This window comes from Rhinolophus sinicus, linkage group LG02 (genome assembly GCF_036562045.2).
Source record: "Rhinolophus sinicus isolate RSC01 linkage group LG02, ASM3656204v1, whole genome shotgun sequence".
NCBI classification, from domain to species: Eukaryota; Metazoa; Chordata; class Mammalia; order Chiroptera; family Rhinolophidae; genus Rhinolophus; species Rhinolophus sinicus.
Genome location: NC_133752.1, coordinates 39,908,792 through 39,923,680, shown reverse-complemented (window position 1 = coordinate 39,923,680; position 14,889 = coordinate 39,908,792). Strand labels below are relative to the sequence as shown.

General features: G+C 35.0%; 1 protein-coding gene across 6 annotated transcripts in view; it reads left to right on the top strand.

Moving 5' to 3' along the window:
* Positions 1-14,889, top strand: part of BMPR1B (bone morphogenetic protein receptor type 1B) — a 368,302-nt gene that overhangs the window by 206,310 nt on the left and 147,103 nt on the right. For 2 of the 6 annotated variants that reach the window (XM_074323317.1, XM_074323319.1), the window contains exon 3: positions 8,689-8,783. The exons of the other annotated variants lie outside the window; for them this stretch is intronic. The gene's annotated coding sequence lies outside the window, so the exon portion shown is untranslated. The remainder of the gene's footprint in view (positions 1-8,688; positions 8,784-14,889) is intronic. 6 annotated transcript variants of the gene reach the window in all.

Sequence of the window (14,889 nt, the reverse complement as noted above, 5' to 3'; positions counted from 1 at the left end):
TTAATGCACATTCCTATTTTTACTGTCTGTTAAATTTAATCATTCAGTGATATTTTTATGAGCTACTACTTATGATTAATGAATAGTAAGAAAGGTCAACTAAAATGTGGTAGACCAACTCCTCCATCCAGTTGGTTTTGCTGCATCCTTCCTGGCTGGGATTTCTCTTTTTCCTTCCTAAGGAATGAAGGCTGTAGCTTGTTTGGGGGAATCTCCCAATCTTTCCTGCTCTCCTTTCAGCTGACGTAAGTCCCTCTGGTGTGGGTGATTTCAGGACCCCTGATGCCTTCAGAAGGACAAAATAACTTGATATTTCTGATGCTTTCCCCTCTTTATTATTGCCTTCTTTTATTAAACCTAATTTAGATTTATTATTGATTGTAGTTATATGTGTTCTATACACTGTGAATTTCAGGACAATTTTTATTTATAAATGATAAAATATTTTAGTTTGGGGTTAGTTGGTGTCATGTCAAATGGAAGTTAAAAAGGACACACTCTTTGCTATGGTTTTCTTGTTCAGTGTTTTTCTTCTTTTCAATTTATATACAACATTGTTCTAGTTGAAAAGAACAAATGATCTATTTATTAATTGTGCAGTCAATACTTCTCAAACTAATCATGGGTAAGTGCTTACAATAAACTGGCAGCAGTAAAGGTTAGTAGTAGACTTATGTATGATTTTCCTGTGGGGTCCCGGGAGCCCAAAGTATTTATTACTTGAAAACAAAGAACCTCATAGTTAAAGGTAAGTGACTGTATATGATATGACTAGTAGTAGGCCTATAGAGGAAAAGCAAGGAGAAACAGTCCATAGTTTGCTTCTAACTAGGCACATTGTAGAGTCAATTTTCTTTCTCCTCAGTCATATACACTGAAAGTCACATACTCCCTCAGGTCTTTTGGAAAAATGATGACAAGCTTGAATTACTAATATTTTCCTTGTACCCATTTGCCCCTGAGGAGTGTCTCATTATTTATACTGTTGGATAAATGTGTAGTATTCATATCTGATTAAGTTTGTCAACAACATATTTTAAAATCATTCACTACTTAGTCTTTTTTTTTTTTTTTCACTTTTGCTTTTTTCACCTCTAACATCAGGGAAACATTAAATTAAAGCATTAGTGTAACTGGATTACAATTCCAGTTTCCTAACATTGATCCAATAGAGTACTTCAGTATTACCAAACTAAAAATATTAATGTAGGTATTTATAGTAATGTTGAACATAAGATTAGCACACTTTCTTTGTGATTGCATTTTTTAAAAGTTTCTTTTCCTTTGAAAAGTTTTGCTTTTTTATTGAAACTGTGTAAGAATTCAAATTGTTAGTTTAAAAACTGAAAAGATACAAATAAGTCAAGTATTTCTAATTTCTAATCTTTCATTTGTTTGTTAGTTTATTCATTCAGCTAACAAGTGAGTGGCTATGTCTATGCCAGGTACAACAAGCCAAGCCCTTGAAAATATGTTTTAAGCTTTATTTGGTTCTAGGGTTTTCTGAAATTATATTTAATAGAAGTGAAGAGTAAGTCACCAAATGGTCAATAAGCACATGAAAAGCTCAACATTATTAGTCATTAAGGAAATGCAAATTAAAACCATACTGAAATTCTACTTTATATTCACAGGTATTGCTGTTATGAAAAAGATAATTGCAGGTGTTTGAAGCCTGTGGAGAAATTGGAACTCTCATTGCTGGTGGGGATATAAAATAGTACCTTGGAAAACAGTTTCACAGTTCTTTAAAATGTTAAACATAAAATGTTACACATAAAATTAGCATATTATTTAGCACTTTCACTTCTAGTTATTTATCTAAGGGTAATGAGCACATGTTCATGCAAAAATCTGTACATGAAAGTTCATAGTAGCATTATTCATAATAGTTCAAAAGTGGAAACGACCCAGATGTCTATGAGCTGATGAATAGATAAGTAAAATGTGGTATATCTATATACAATAAAATAATATTCAACAGTAAAAAGAAATGGAGTACTGCTACCCAGTGATATTGGTACTAATATTAAACCATTTTATTGATAAGGAAACTAAGGTTATATAACTTAGGTAACTTGAGACAGATGAAAACTCACGGCAGTTTGGCTTCAGCACACGCAGTTTACTCTATATGAGTTGCTGTTTTGTTTGCTTGTTGTTTTAAATTGTTACCTCTGTCTTTTTCTTTTCTTCATGGCCAAACTTTGAAAGGGAGATTTTATTCCATGTCTCACTTCACTTGCTTACCACTCACCTCCAGTGGAAACAACTCAGCCACCAATGATCTCTTTCTTTGCTGAAATATAATTCACATACCATAGACTCACCCTTTTAAAATGTACAATTCAGAGATACTTAGTTTGACAGTACTTTCTGAATGTTGTATAATGAGCTCTTTTCAATCCCTGTCGGAGTTGATCCTTCTGTGGCATTTGGCATGCTGACCGCTCCCTCCTGAAGACTCCATCCTCATTCACTCCTTTTGTCATCCTTCTCCTAGTAACATTTATGGTTGGTCTACAGTCGTTGTGGGCTTCTCTTCCTTGACCCACCTTTTCAATTTTGGGTGTGGGTTACTTCTCACTATGCTATCGCTGAGAGACCTCATGACTTCAGGAACCACCTATGCTGGTACATGGCTCACAGATCTCTCTTTATACATAGCATATATTATGGTATATTTATTATATGCAATGCTCAGGTTAGGCACATGAAATCTATGCTCTCCTTGAACTTCCATTGGGAGAGACAAGCAGTATCAATCAAATGATAAAGAAGGAAATTGTGATTTTAAATGGTATTGTAGCGGTCGGCTTCACGGAGAAGTTCCATTTGAACGCAGATTTGAAGGAAGTGGAGGAGTGAGCCAGGAAGCTTTTTGCAAGAGAGTGTACCAGTGTGGGACCAGCAAATTCAAGGGCATAAGGGCACACCTGTCAGGCACATTTTAAGACTAAGAGCAGGACAAGTGGGCTGGACCTGAGAAAATGTGGGGGGATGTAGTTGATGCTGTCAGAGGCATAATAAGAGGGCAGATCATGTAGGGCTTTTATGGATTATTATAAGAAGTTGAGCTTTTACTCTGAGAAAAATGGGGACACCGGCAGGGTTTTGAATAGGAGGTGAATATTATGTGAGTCATGTTTTTTTAAGTGACTACTTTTGTTTCTGTGTTGAGACTAGACCAAATGGTGAAAAGGTTTCTAGCCCCAAAACAAGAATAGAAGGCTACTGAGTTGATACAGTCTTCATCTCTGTTGTATCATGGATCAGTATATTTAAATGCTTAATGAACATATTCCCTTGGATATAACACAGCTAGCTGAAGTTCATCATGTTTGAACACTAAATCCGTTTTCTCTTCCTGTTCCTGTTGCAAAGTTGTTCCCTCTTTCTATAACCTCTGTGTTGGTAAAGACCCAACTACCAGAAGGAGGAACCACCATTGAATTCTTAAAGACTTAAATTTTTTTTTTTAGAGCAGTTTAATAGCAAACTTGAGAGAAAAGTAGAGACATTTCCCATACATTCTCTGCGGTCATACATGTGTAACCTTCTTCATTATCACTGTTCCCCACCAGAGTGGTACATTCTTACAATTGATGAAACTATATTTACATATCATTATTACCCAAAGTTCATCATTTAGGGTTCATGCTTGGTAATATACGTTCTATGGATTTGGACACGTGTAATGATATGTATCTATTATTATAGTGTCATGTAGAGTATTTTCACTGCCTTGAAAACCCTCTGTGCTCTGCCTATTTATCCCTCCCCCTTCAAATGCTAATCTTTTTACCATTTCCATAGTTTTGCCTTTTCCAGAATGTCAAATAGGTGGAATTAATGTAGTATCTAGCCTTTTCAGATTGGCTTCTTTCACTTGGTAATATGCATTTAAGTTTCCTCCATGTTTTCAGGGCTTGATAGTTCACTACTTCTTATCACTGAATAATGTTTCATTATTTGAATAAACCACAGTTTATTCTCACCTACTGAAGGGCATGTTGGTTGCTTCCAGGTTTTGGCAATTATGAGTAAAGCATCTATAAACATCCATGTGTAGGTTCTTGCATGGACAGAAGTTTTCAACTCCTTTGGGAAGATATGTGATTGTAGGCTCACATGGTAAGGGTATGTTTAATTGTGTAAGAAACTGCTAAGCTGTCTTCCAAAGTGGCTGTACCATTTTGTATTCCCACTAGCAGTGAATGAACGTTTCTATTTTTCTGCATCCTCACCATCATTTGGTGTTGTCAGTGTTCCAGATTTTGGCCATTCCAATGAGTGTGTACTGGGATCTCATTGTTGCTTTCATTTGCATTTCCCTGATGACATATGATGTGCAGCATCTTTTCATATGCGTGTTTGCCATCTGAATATCTTCTCTGGTGTCTGTTAATGTCTTGGCACATTTTAAAAATTGGTTTGTTTGTTTTCTTTTTCTTTTAAAACCATGTTAAGTCATTGTTTTCAGTCTAGTTGTGGAGAGCGCAGCTCACTGGCCCATGTGGGAATCGAACCAGTGACCCTGGTGTTACAAGCACTGTACTTTAACCATTGAGCCAACCAGCTGCCCTAGTTTGTTTGTTTTCTTATTGTTGAGATTTAGGAGTTCTTTGCAAATTTTGGATAACAGTCCTTTATCAGATGTATCTTTTGCAAATATTTTCTCCTAGCCTGTGGCTTGTCCTCTCATTATCTTGACATTGTCTTCTGCAGAGCAGAAGTTCTTATTAATTATTTATTTCATGGATGTGCCTTTGGTGTTGTATCTAAAAGGTCACTGCCATGCCCAAAGTCATCTAGGTTTTCTCCTATGTTACCTTCTAGCAGTCTTATAGTTTTGCACTTTACATTTAGGTCTGCGATCCATTTTGAGTTAATTTTTGTAAAAGACATCAGATATTTTTCTTGACTCATTATTTTGCATACAGATATCCAGTTCTTCCAGCACCATTTGTTGAAAAGGTTATCTTTGCTTCATTATATTGCCTTCGCTCCTTTATCAAAGATCAGTTGACTACATTTATGTAAGTCTATTTCTGGGCTCTCTAGTCTCTTCCATTCATCTGTCTCTTGTTTTTCCAGTACCACACTATCTTGATGACTGTAGCTTTATACTGAGTCTTGATATTGGGTGGTGTGATGCCCCCAATTTTGTTCTTCTCCTTCAATATTGTGTTGGCTATTCTGGGATTTTTTGCTTCTTTAGATAAACTTTAGTATAGGTTTGTCCACATACACAAAAATAACTTCCTGAGATTTTGGGGGGATTGCACTGAATCTATAGATAAAGTTGGGAAGAACTAACACAGACAATATTTAGTCTTCACACCTTTGACTCTTCATGTGTTCCTTTCCCTTCACAGTGAAGATAAAACCCTTTAAGGTCTTCTGAATAGGGCACGTCAGTTATTTTAATTTTGTCCACCGGTTTCCGCTGATAAATTTGTTAGTCTTTTCTTTTTGCGACCTTTTAATACCTCAGTATTAAAATTCTCAACAGTTCCACGAAGAAATGCAGGATAAAACTCTTTCATTCCTTTCTGACTTTCTGAGGGCACTGCTGCGTCCGCCTCCTTGCCTGGCCTGGGCAGCCTCTACATGTTATTTAAATGACTAACATAAAGGCAGCGGGTGGTACTACAGTTCTGTCAGATTTGGCCTGAATTTCAAATCCACTGGGTATTAGTTAAATGATTTTGGACAAGCCACTTCATAACACTTATCCTCATTTTCTTTTTCTTAAAAAAGGCAAAAGCATACCCATCTGTCAGTGTTGTTTTTTAGTGTTAGAGATAATATTTCTAAAGCCACTGTTAGATGGTAATTGCTCAATAAATAATAATACTCTCTCTAGCACACATGTTCCACGAAGACAAGGAAAGAGATTTATCTAAAGTCTGTAGTCTTCGTTAGGGCCTCTCTTTGTGTTGTACAGTGCTAGGGTTTTGCTAAATGCATAATGTCATGTGTCTACCATTAAAGTATCACATAGGACAGTTTCACCACCTTAAAATCTCCTTTGAAGGAGAAAGGTGATGAAAAGTTTTATATACCAGGTTAAAAACTAGGGTTTTATATAGTAGCCTAGCAGTCTTCAGCTGTTTTTATTTACAGACCCTTAAAAGAATTTTGGAAAATTATGTAACCACTCACACATTACCAAGTTAACATCTACAGGTTTTCACGTGTGGTAAAATATGTGTTTGCAAAGAATTTAATTTCCATATCATTGGCAGTATTGGCATCTTAAAACAAAACTTATATCAACTATTTTAAGAATACTCAATGGAATTGGAATCCACAGTAACTTGATAAAACTGTTATCCACTTAAATAATAATGAGTAGACTTCTATTAAAAGCTGAAAATTTTGCATTACTATTTTATTTTCTTGACCTTTATTTCCATCTCACTTCCTCATAGAATTTTGATGCAGTATTATTTATAGTTAAAAGTCTTTAACTGTTCACCCTATCATACCTCTCTGCAACAAAAATTTAAGACATTAATTGAAATTTTAAAATTGTTACATTTTCTATGACCCCGGGGCAATATACCATAGTAAGATTTAGGATAGATGGGAATGTGCCTTTCTTTTGTGAGGTAAAATAAAGGTTATTGTGAATAAAGAATTTCTCTTAGCCAGATGGATATTAATAAAGAGTTTATGTAGCAGAGATTTTGGACCTTTTACTCTATGAAAACTATCCATTCAATTGCTAACTGAAGAAACCAGTCTGAAAAGGCTACGTAATGTGTGATTCCAACTGTATGACGTTCTGAACAAGGTAAAACTAGAGAGAGAGTAAAAAGGTCAGTGATTGCCAGGGTTTGGGTGGGGGAGTATGAGTAAGTGAAGCACGTTCTTTAAAAAAAAAAAAATTAAAACTATTTCCTGCTTTACATTCTTTGCTCCAGCCAGAGCTGTTTGAAGTCCTATATCATGCTTTTTCCTGCCTCTTTGTCTTTATTGTCTTTCCTTTCCTTGCCTCAGTGCCTTCTACTCATTCTTTAAGATGCAGAAGTCTTGACTGAGGAATTACCTATCATACCTTCCCTTCATATTGGCTCAGATGTCATTTTTCCTTTGCTCCCTCGCTACCCCCGGTATAGTCTTCATCATCACACTAACACATTATTTTGTAATTAGCTTTTTTTTCCCTCTGAAATTGGACTGTAAGATCTCTGAGAGTAGGAACTATGTTTTATCTTTGTCTCCTCGGCACCTAGTAGATACCTCTCCTAGTAATATGTTAATTTATTGGGCAAATATTAATTATTGAATGAAACAAGGCAAGGTGGATTTCTGTTCTCAGAAAGTTAATTCTTGTGCATACGATTTTTGGGGGAGTCAAACTGCAAAAGGCTATTTTTGTTTTATGCTAGTTATTTTTCTGGTTTACTGGTAAGGTTTTCAGTAAGATTTCACATGAAGATAAGTTTTCGAACCTAAAAAGAATTTGAGAACCACTCTTGTAATAGAAGGAGCACAGCTCTGTGAGCAGTGAGGCAAGGACTCTCGTTTTGGCTCTGCTGCAAACTTGCCATGTGACCATGGGTAAGTTAACCAGCCTGGGGGTTCATTTTCTCATCTGTGAAATGAGTTTGTGACCAGATTATTTATAGTTTCCTTTACCATTGATTTGATTAAGGGAGAAAATTTCAATAAATCGAACATATGGTTATTCTTGGCAAGAAGACTTGATTTATCTTCAGATCATTCATACTGTGGGCATTGTAGGTGGTGTATGTATGTCAGGGTGACCTTATTCCTATCATCGCAAACCATCTAGCATCATGGCGTAGATTTTATCCTTAATCTAAAAAAACAAAGTAAAATAAAATAATTCATATTGTCATGACCGAAAATCTAGTAGTTGTTAATATAATACATTGACTCATATAATTTTAAGATTATATTTTAGCTCTTTTTCATTAGATTCATAATTTAATCTGATTAACATACTTTCTAGTGTCTTTCTATCGTTCTGGAAATGAACTTATTTTTGTCGAAACATTTCTTTGTGGCCAGTTAATTACTCAGTCACTACAGCCTTATTCAATGGGAAGCAGTATTGAAAACAATTACAAAAATGCTTTCCTGTGCCTTTTGGTCATTCATAATGTCATAATTCAGTTTTATAAAGCTTGACTGAATATTGAGGTATGACTTTTATAAAAGGTTTGAGATTATGTTGTTTGGCCAAACAAAGGCAGTATTTCCTTTCTTGTCTTCCACTTTACCCAGCCCCCCTTCTTTCCACCTGCTTGAGGAAAACTGTATTTTTTCAGACAAACCTCATAATTGCCCTTCTGTGCCTGATTTGGGCCTCAGGAAAGGCCCATAGCATCTGTAAAGCTGGCAGCAAAATGGTATTTCCAGGCAGGCACAGGGTTGCTGGGTAGTGAGCCAATCCACAGCTTTGTCTGAGCAGCTGAGAACTTTGCCGGAGTATTACCACGGTGTTCAGTAACACAGACCTGTGCCATGAGCAAGTAAAGCCCTGAGCAAGTGTCAGGGTCAATATTTATAGACCACTACGTAGCTTGCCTTGCAGAGAGAGAAAACGAGAGAGAAACACGCACACAGAGGGCAAGGAAAGAAAGACTGCTGTGGAGGGGAACTTGAATTTCCTTTTTTTTTTCCTTAAAAAAAATTCTTTTTAACTGTCAGGTTCAAACTCCTGCTGAATCATAACCATTTGCCGCTGAGCTATGACAAGAGAGGAAACAAAAAGTTAGACGAGCAAGCCTGCCATAAGTGAGAAGGTAAGTCATTAGCCAGTTCAGTCTCGCTTTTACTCGTAAACTCCATCTCCCTGTTGGCTGCCCTGCATCAGTAAGCACTGGGCTGTGTGGCATGTTAGAGCTAATAAGGGAGGGCGTCCTGCTGTTTAAGAATGTTCTTGGTGGCAGTGTAGTTTTGTGTACTGTGGTGAAGAATGCTGTGTACTTTCATAGTATGCTTAAACAACGTGGGCAGTGGGAATGGCTGTCGGCACTAATTTCATGTTGTGTCCTATCAGCAAATTTCTGTTTCTTCATTCTGTCACACTGGAAGGCTTCCTATTGGTAAATTCCTGGTTGCTTTTGTATCAGTGCTAAAACGTGAAGTTGTATAAGTTTGCAGTAGTCTGTGGTCTAGAAATGGAATGGGGGGAACTTCAGATGAACATGTGAAGATGTAATAGAGCTCGTCACAATGTGCAAGCAACATGGGGTCTTTGTAAAAGAAAGCCAGTGTCCATTTGGCAGTGCACTGAAGTGAACTAATGACTGTTTTGGGGAATGGAGAGAACTGAGAGGGATGAAAAGTAGGAACAGTTTTCTTAATCCAAGGTGCAAGAGACTCAGCATTTAGGGGAGTTTCTCAGTTTGTCCAAGTGACTTGTAAGATTGGTTCCTTACAAAATGTGATTCTCTACTAAAAACATTAAATTAACATCTCTGGCTACACATTCTTTGGTTGTTTTTTTTCCTTTTGTCACGTGTGGCACCTTTACGTGTTTCTCGGTATGGTCATAGTGCTGTAATGTGTTCATTTATCATCATTGCTTTGCGTATCCCAGATTAACAATAAAAGAGGTGTTGAAGGGGACAGAAAAATTGTTTTCTATGTATTTTCTGATTCAGAAAACCCATGAAATGTATAAACGTATATGTCTTATATGTATTATACGTAGCTTGGAAAGTAAATATGTTGCCTCACTGGAAGTATGGTGTTTTTCAAGACTTAACCCACTGACACAGTGAAAGTTTCCCAATTGTTGTTGGTTTTTTAATTGTGCAAGAGAAACATTAGCATGATATCTAAACATTGTTAGGTTAGGTTACAGATTATAGTGGATTATAGTTCCAGAGGTTTTCTGTACTGCATATTTAAGTTAAAAACAAGAGTAATCTTAAAGTAGCTGTAGAGTTTAAACTGTTGGCCAACAGAGATATAAGGAGAAGCTAATACTCTGGCACAGTGTTAGGACTGATATGCAGGAACCAACTCATTCTCAATGGGATAAACCACTTCCAAAACAGCAGGTAGAACAGGTCTAAATGTAAAGTAAATATATTAAAATTACACCAATAACTGTAGAGTATCACTTCTTAAAATCATGTATAATTTTTAAAATAATGCAAAATGTTTTAAAATCTATTTTATTCACAAATGCTTTAAGGCTAATCTGGTATCTAAATTTAAACTGTATTTTTACATTAATTTAATGCTAGTTTTAGCCTCTGAATCAAGCCTTGTCTTTGTATTTGTTCAAGCTCTGCCTACCAGTTTATTTATGGATTTGATTTAGATTTTTGACAACAATATGTTTAGTTTGAAAATGCCACCAGTTGATCTAGAGTGGCCATTTCTCTATTAAACTTTTCTTTGCTACTACCTCTGGGTAATAGCTCATGGTCATGATTGTAATTTCAGTTCTTTATTCATTATCTTTTATTTATTCACATTATATGTTGCATAAATACATGATATTGCTCTCTTATGCCTTTTTATTTGTTTTATTTTTGTTCCTTCTGGTATCTGGTTTCTGTTGTACCCTGTGAAAATTTGGCGCAGAAAACAGACTGAATAAAACCATTACAGTACAAAGAAACTAAAGAAAGTTGTCCCTTTAAGCAAGAGAAGAAATAGAAAACTGTGATATTGGTTGACAATGTCTAAAATGGGATATATTTTGGTTGCAAGCTGGTTGAGCATTTTAAAACTTGACATGCCTTCTCAATACTATTTTTGGCTTTAATGCTGATCTGACATTGGCTATTTATCATATTTGTAAATAACATATCATAAATGTATATGGGACCTTTTGTATCATGTGTTAACGATCTATTAAAGAAAGATTAGGGAATTTGGTTTGAAATATTAATACTAACCTCTGAATGGATCTCACTGCTCCTAGTCCTTTTGCTCTACTGCCAGTCCATCCATCTGTTATACGGTACTACCCTTAGAGGGATCAGCCCCCACCTCCATGAACACTTCGCTTTCCTGTCAAAAACCCTTCCATCCCTGGCTCTCTGTTGCTCGGATAAAGGTCAGGCTTGTTGGTACAATGAGTCTCTTCTTGATCTAGCTGCTACTTTTTTTTCTATATTCATCTTCTGCTATTCCTTCTGGGCTGTTATTCCACATCTCTCTTGCTCACCCATGAAAGATTCCTCTTTTCCCTGTTTTATGCTCCAGCAATACTGAACATCTTGTATTTCTCAAAACAATCCATATTGCTCTACTTTCTGGAATTGTTCATGTTGCTCCCTCAAGCTTGAAAACCCTCTTTCTGGTCTTTGCCTCTCAGCCTCAGTGAAGGTACCCCTTCCCTGGATCTCTGCTGGTCCTCTGTCAGCTTCTGTGGTGGCCTCTGTATAGACTTCTGTCTCAGCACTTTGCAAATCTGAAGATATGTTTTGTGCTTCTTTTGCCACCTGAAACTGTAAGCTACTTGTAGCCAGGTTTAAATTTTTTTTTGTTTTGTTCCTCCAAGACCTATCATATAACAGATACTCAAGAACTTGGACTAAAGAAAAAAATTATCATATTTAACTTAAACCCACTTTTCTTTACATACTTTTTATTTACTATGTTTTAAAACTTTCATTAATTGAAGGAAAGCCCCTCTAGTAGATGATAAATGCGTTTGAGACAATAGCAGTGCTTTTTTCTTAAAAAAAATGATTTTGTTTCTCTTTTTACCACCAGTCATGGTAATCTGTGCGTATGTGTGTTTATCCATGTGTGTTTATCCAAGATAGACATTTGTTGAACTCATAAAATTGTTTGAATAACAAACATTCATAATTATATTGGTTAGCATATATATACAAATTCATATTATACAGCTCTAAAATATTTCTTAATTAATTTGATGAAATCTATCAAATAATCTGCTAGTTACTGCTCCCACATGGACTGTTGTGATGAGTTAAATGATGCCCTAGCAAATTGCAGAACAGTGTTAACACCTTCCAAAAGGCCCAGAAAGAATTTCAGGAAAGATTAGGTCTATCCTCATTTATCTCACAGAATTCCAGAGTGGAATGGCTGCCACTGTTACTGATAAAGGTAAGCAACCTAATTTTATTTACTATTGTAGAGATAGGGATTTTATAGAAATTAATAGAAAGCCATGTCTTAAAAATTCTCAATCCTGAAAGGAGCTATTCCATTGCAGTCAGAAGAATTTGCTCCTCAAAATAGAATGCTGAAAGAAAAGGATGTTAATTTTTTTAAAAAGTATTTGAGAAATAGCAGCTGTTTTTTAGTTATGATATTCAATAAAAATAAAATTTATTTTTTCCTTAATTGTGTTTTATTTCCCCAACATACATAAAATACTTTGAATATGAAATATTTTGTAAACCAGGAAGATATGTAAAGCTTCATGCACAATGTAGAGTAATTCACAAATTTTCTTGGATTATTTTTGCTTCTTAGTGTATGCTACCAGAAGTTTCCACTCTGTTGAAGCCTTATAAACCTCTTCCAGACATTGACTAGGACTTGTTTGTTTAACCTTGAATTGTAATCTGTTTTAGGAATGAAAACAAGATGGGTATTTTCATAGGAAAATTTGGTAGCCTTTTAATTTGCTTGGAATGGATCATAATTTAATTTAGAATTTCTCTTCAGATCTATATCGCCTACGTCACTATCTGGTAGTTAAAGAGGTATAGAGATGGTACCTTACCAAATAATTATAAACATACATTTTATATATCTCACTGTCATATCAAATAATGTAAATATTATAAAACTGGAAGAGGCGGATTGCCTTTGGTCATGGACATAGAAATGTACCTAGTTCCCATCAACCGGGGTAAGAGAAACCCAAAGTTGTCTCAGTATTAAAAGATTATTGTAAAAACAAACAAAACGAAAAGAAACAAAAAACAAAAAAAACACTACCATCAACACCACCACCAAGAAGAGGTCAAAGAGCTAAATGGTTTTAGGATGAGGCATAAAGGCCTTTAACAGAAAAAGAAAGTCTTATTTTTACTATTATTAGCAGCTTAGATTTCCAGTCCAAGTTTTTCTGTAACTGCATGGCATGGAATTCATAGAACATTAGAGGAAAAAGAGCTTTAAGGTTCCACTTCCGTGATTAAGTGGAACCTTAAAGCTCTTTTCATTCAGCTGTCTCATCTTATAGATGTGGGCAAATGTGGTATAAAGAGGTAATGTAACTCGCTAAATGCCAGCTTTTAAAGTAGCTAGCTAAGATTTTGAGTTTTGTTTCTTTATTTGTTTGTCTTGCTCCTTTGTTGTTTTCACTTTTATATCCCACATGAGTGAAATCATATGGTTTTCGACTTTTTCTGTCTGACTTATTTCACTTAGCATAATCATCTCAAGATCCATCCATGTTGTTGCAAAGGGCAGTATTTCATCGTTTCTTAGGGCAAAATAGTATTCCATTGTATATACCACATTGTGTATACCATTGTGTATGCCACAAATTTAATTTAATAAGATTTTGATTAAAAAAAGAAATACTTATAGTTATATTTTATCACTGTGGCTTTTCCTATCTGTTTGTAATTGCTCTATTTTTATTCTGCATATTGCATGTAAAGCTTGATTTGTCATATCTCTGTGTTTGTATTGTATTTGATTCCTTTGCATTATTTCATGACTCCTGAAAGTTAAAGCTAATAATAATTGCCCCAAACTGGGATGAAGTATTTTTCTACTCATAACTATAGTTAACACACACACACACACACACACACACACAAACACACACACACTTATTTACATATTTTTTTTAAATGACAGATATTCTTTCTGACTTTCCTGATTTCCCCCATTCTCTGTAGCAGTATAGTCAGATTTATGTCCCATAACTATTCTCCTTTTCAATAGATCATGACAGATAATACTGAAGCAAGTGATAAAAACTGCAAAAACACATTTTGTACTTTAATTATATCTAAGGGATTCTAATAGAGAATAAATATATGATTATATTTTATTTAACAATTTTGTTTTTAAAAAGATTCCTTGTTCTAATTAATGGTTGGAAAACGTGATTAAAACGAAAATCAAGGAACCAACTGTGCTTTTCCAGATTACATTGACTTTCATCTAGGATTCTTTAAAAACGTAAATAGTTAAAACAAGCTTCTTTTGTACATGTCATCTTCTAGTAAGACTTGATTCCTTTATTTCTGTCCCCACCTCTCCCCCCATAATTGGAGCTCTTGATTCCTTCCATTCTTATTAATATTAAAAATCACTTGTATACCTAACGATGAAAGAGTTTTTGAGCAAATAGCTGAAAGTTATTCTCAGCCTATGATTTCTATATGTTCCTGTTTTCTCCTTCCTTATATCGGAATCAAAGTGACCATCTCTACTCATCTCCCCAATCAATGAAAAAAATCTGATTGCCCAGTAGTAAACATTTTCCATTGGATTGTTATTTTACCCTTCACATACTTGTATATATCATGTATCTTTTCAAACTCTTCCCTGCTGAGTTTTATATTTAAATCTTTCCTAATATAATAAAGAGATACTGTATTTAATTTATATTTTTAATTACTAGTGAACTTGAATCTGAGGGGATTATTAGTTATTAATATTTTATTCTTTATCATTGATCTTTTTATATACTTATTCGTTTTTCAGAGTTGTATTTCTCTTATTGGTTTAGAAGAGGTTTTTTTTAAAATCAAAGGATCTTAATTTTTTAAAGTTTTATTATTTGCAACTGTTTTCACAAACTTAATTACTTTTTCTTTTGACTTGTATTTGTTTATTAGTTTACCCTGCATATGTTTTTAATGCATAACTCATCCTAGATGGAAAGTAATTAGAATGAAAGCTCTGTTCACTTTTTTCTGTCCCAAGTTTTGACTTCTC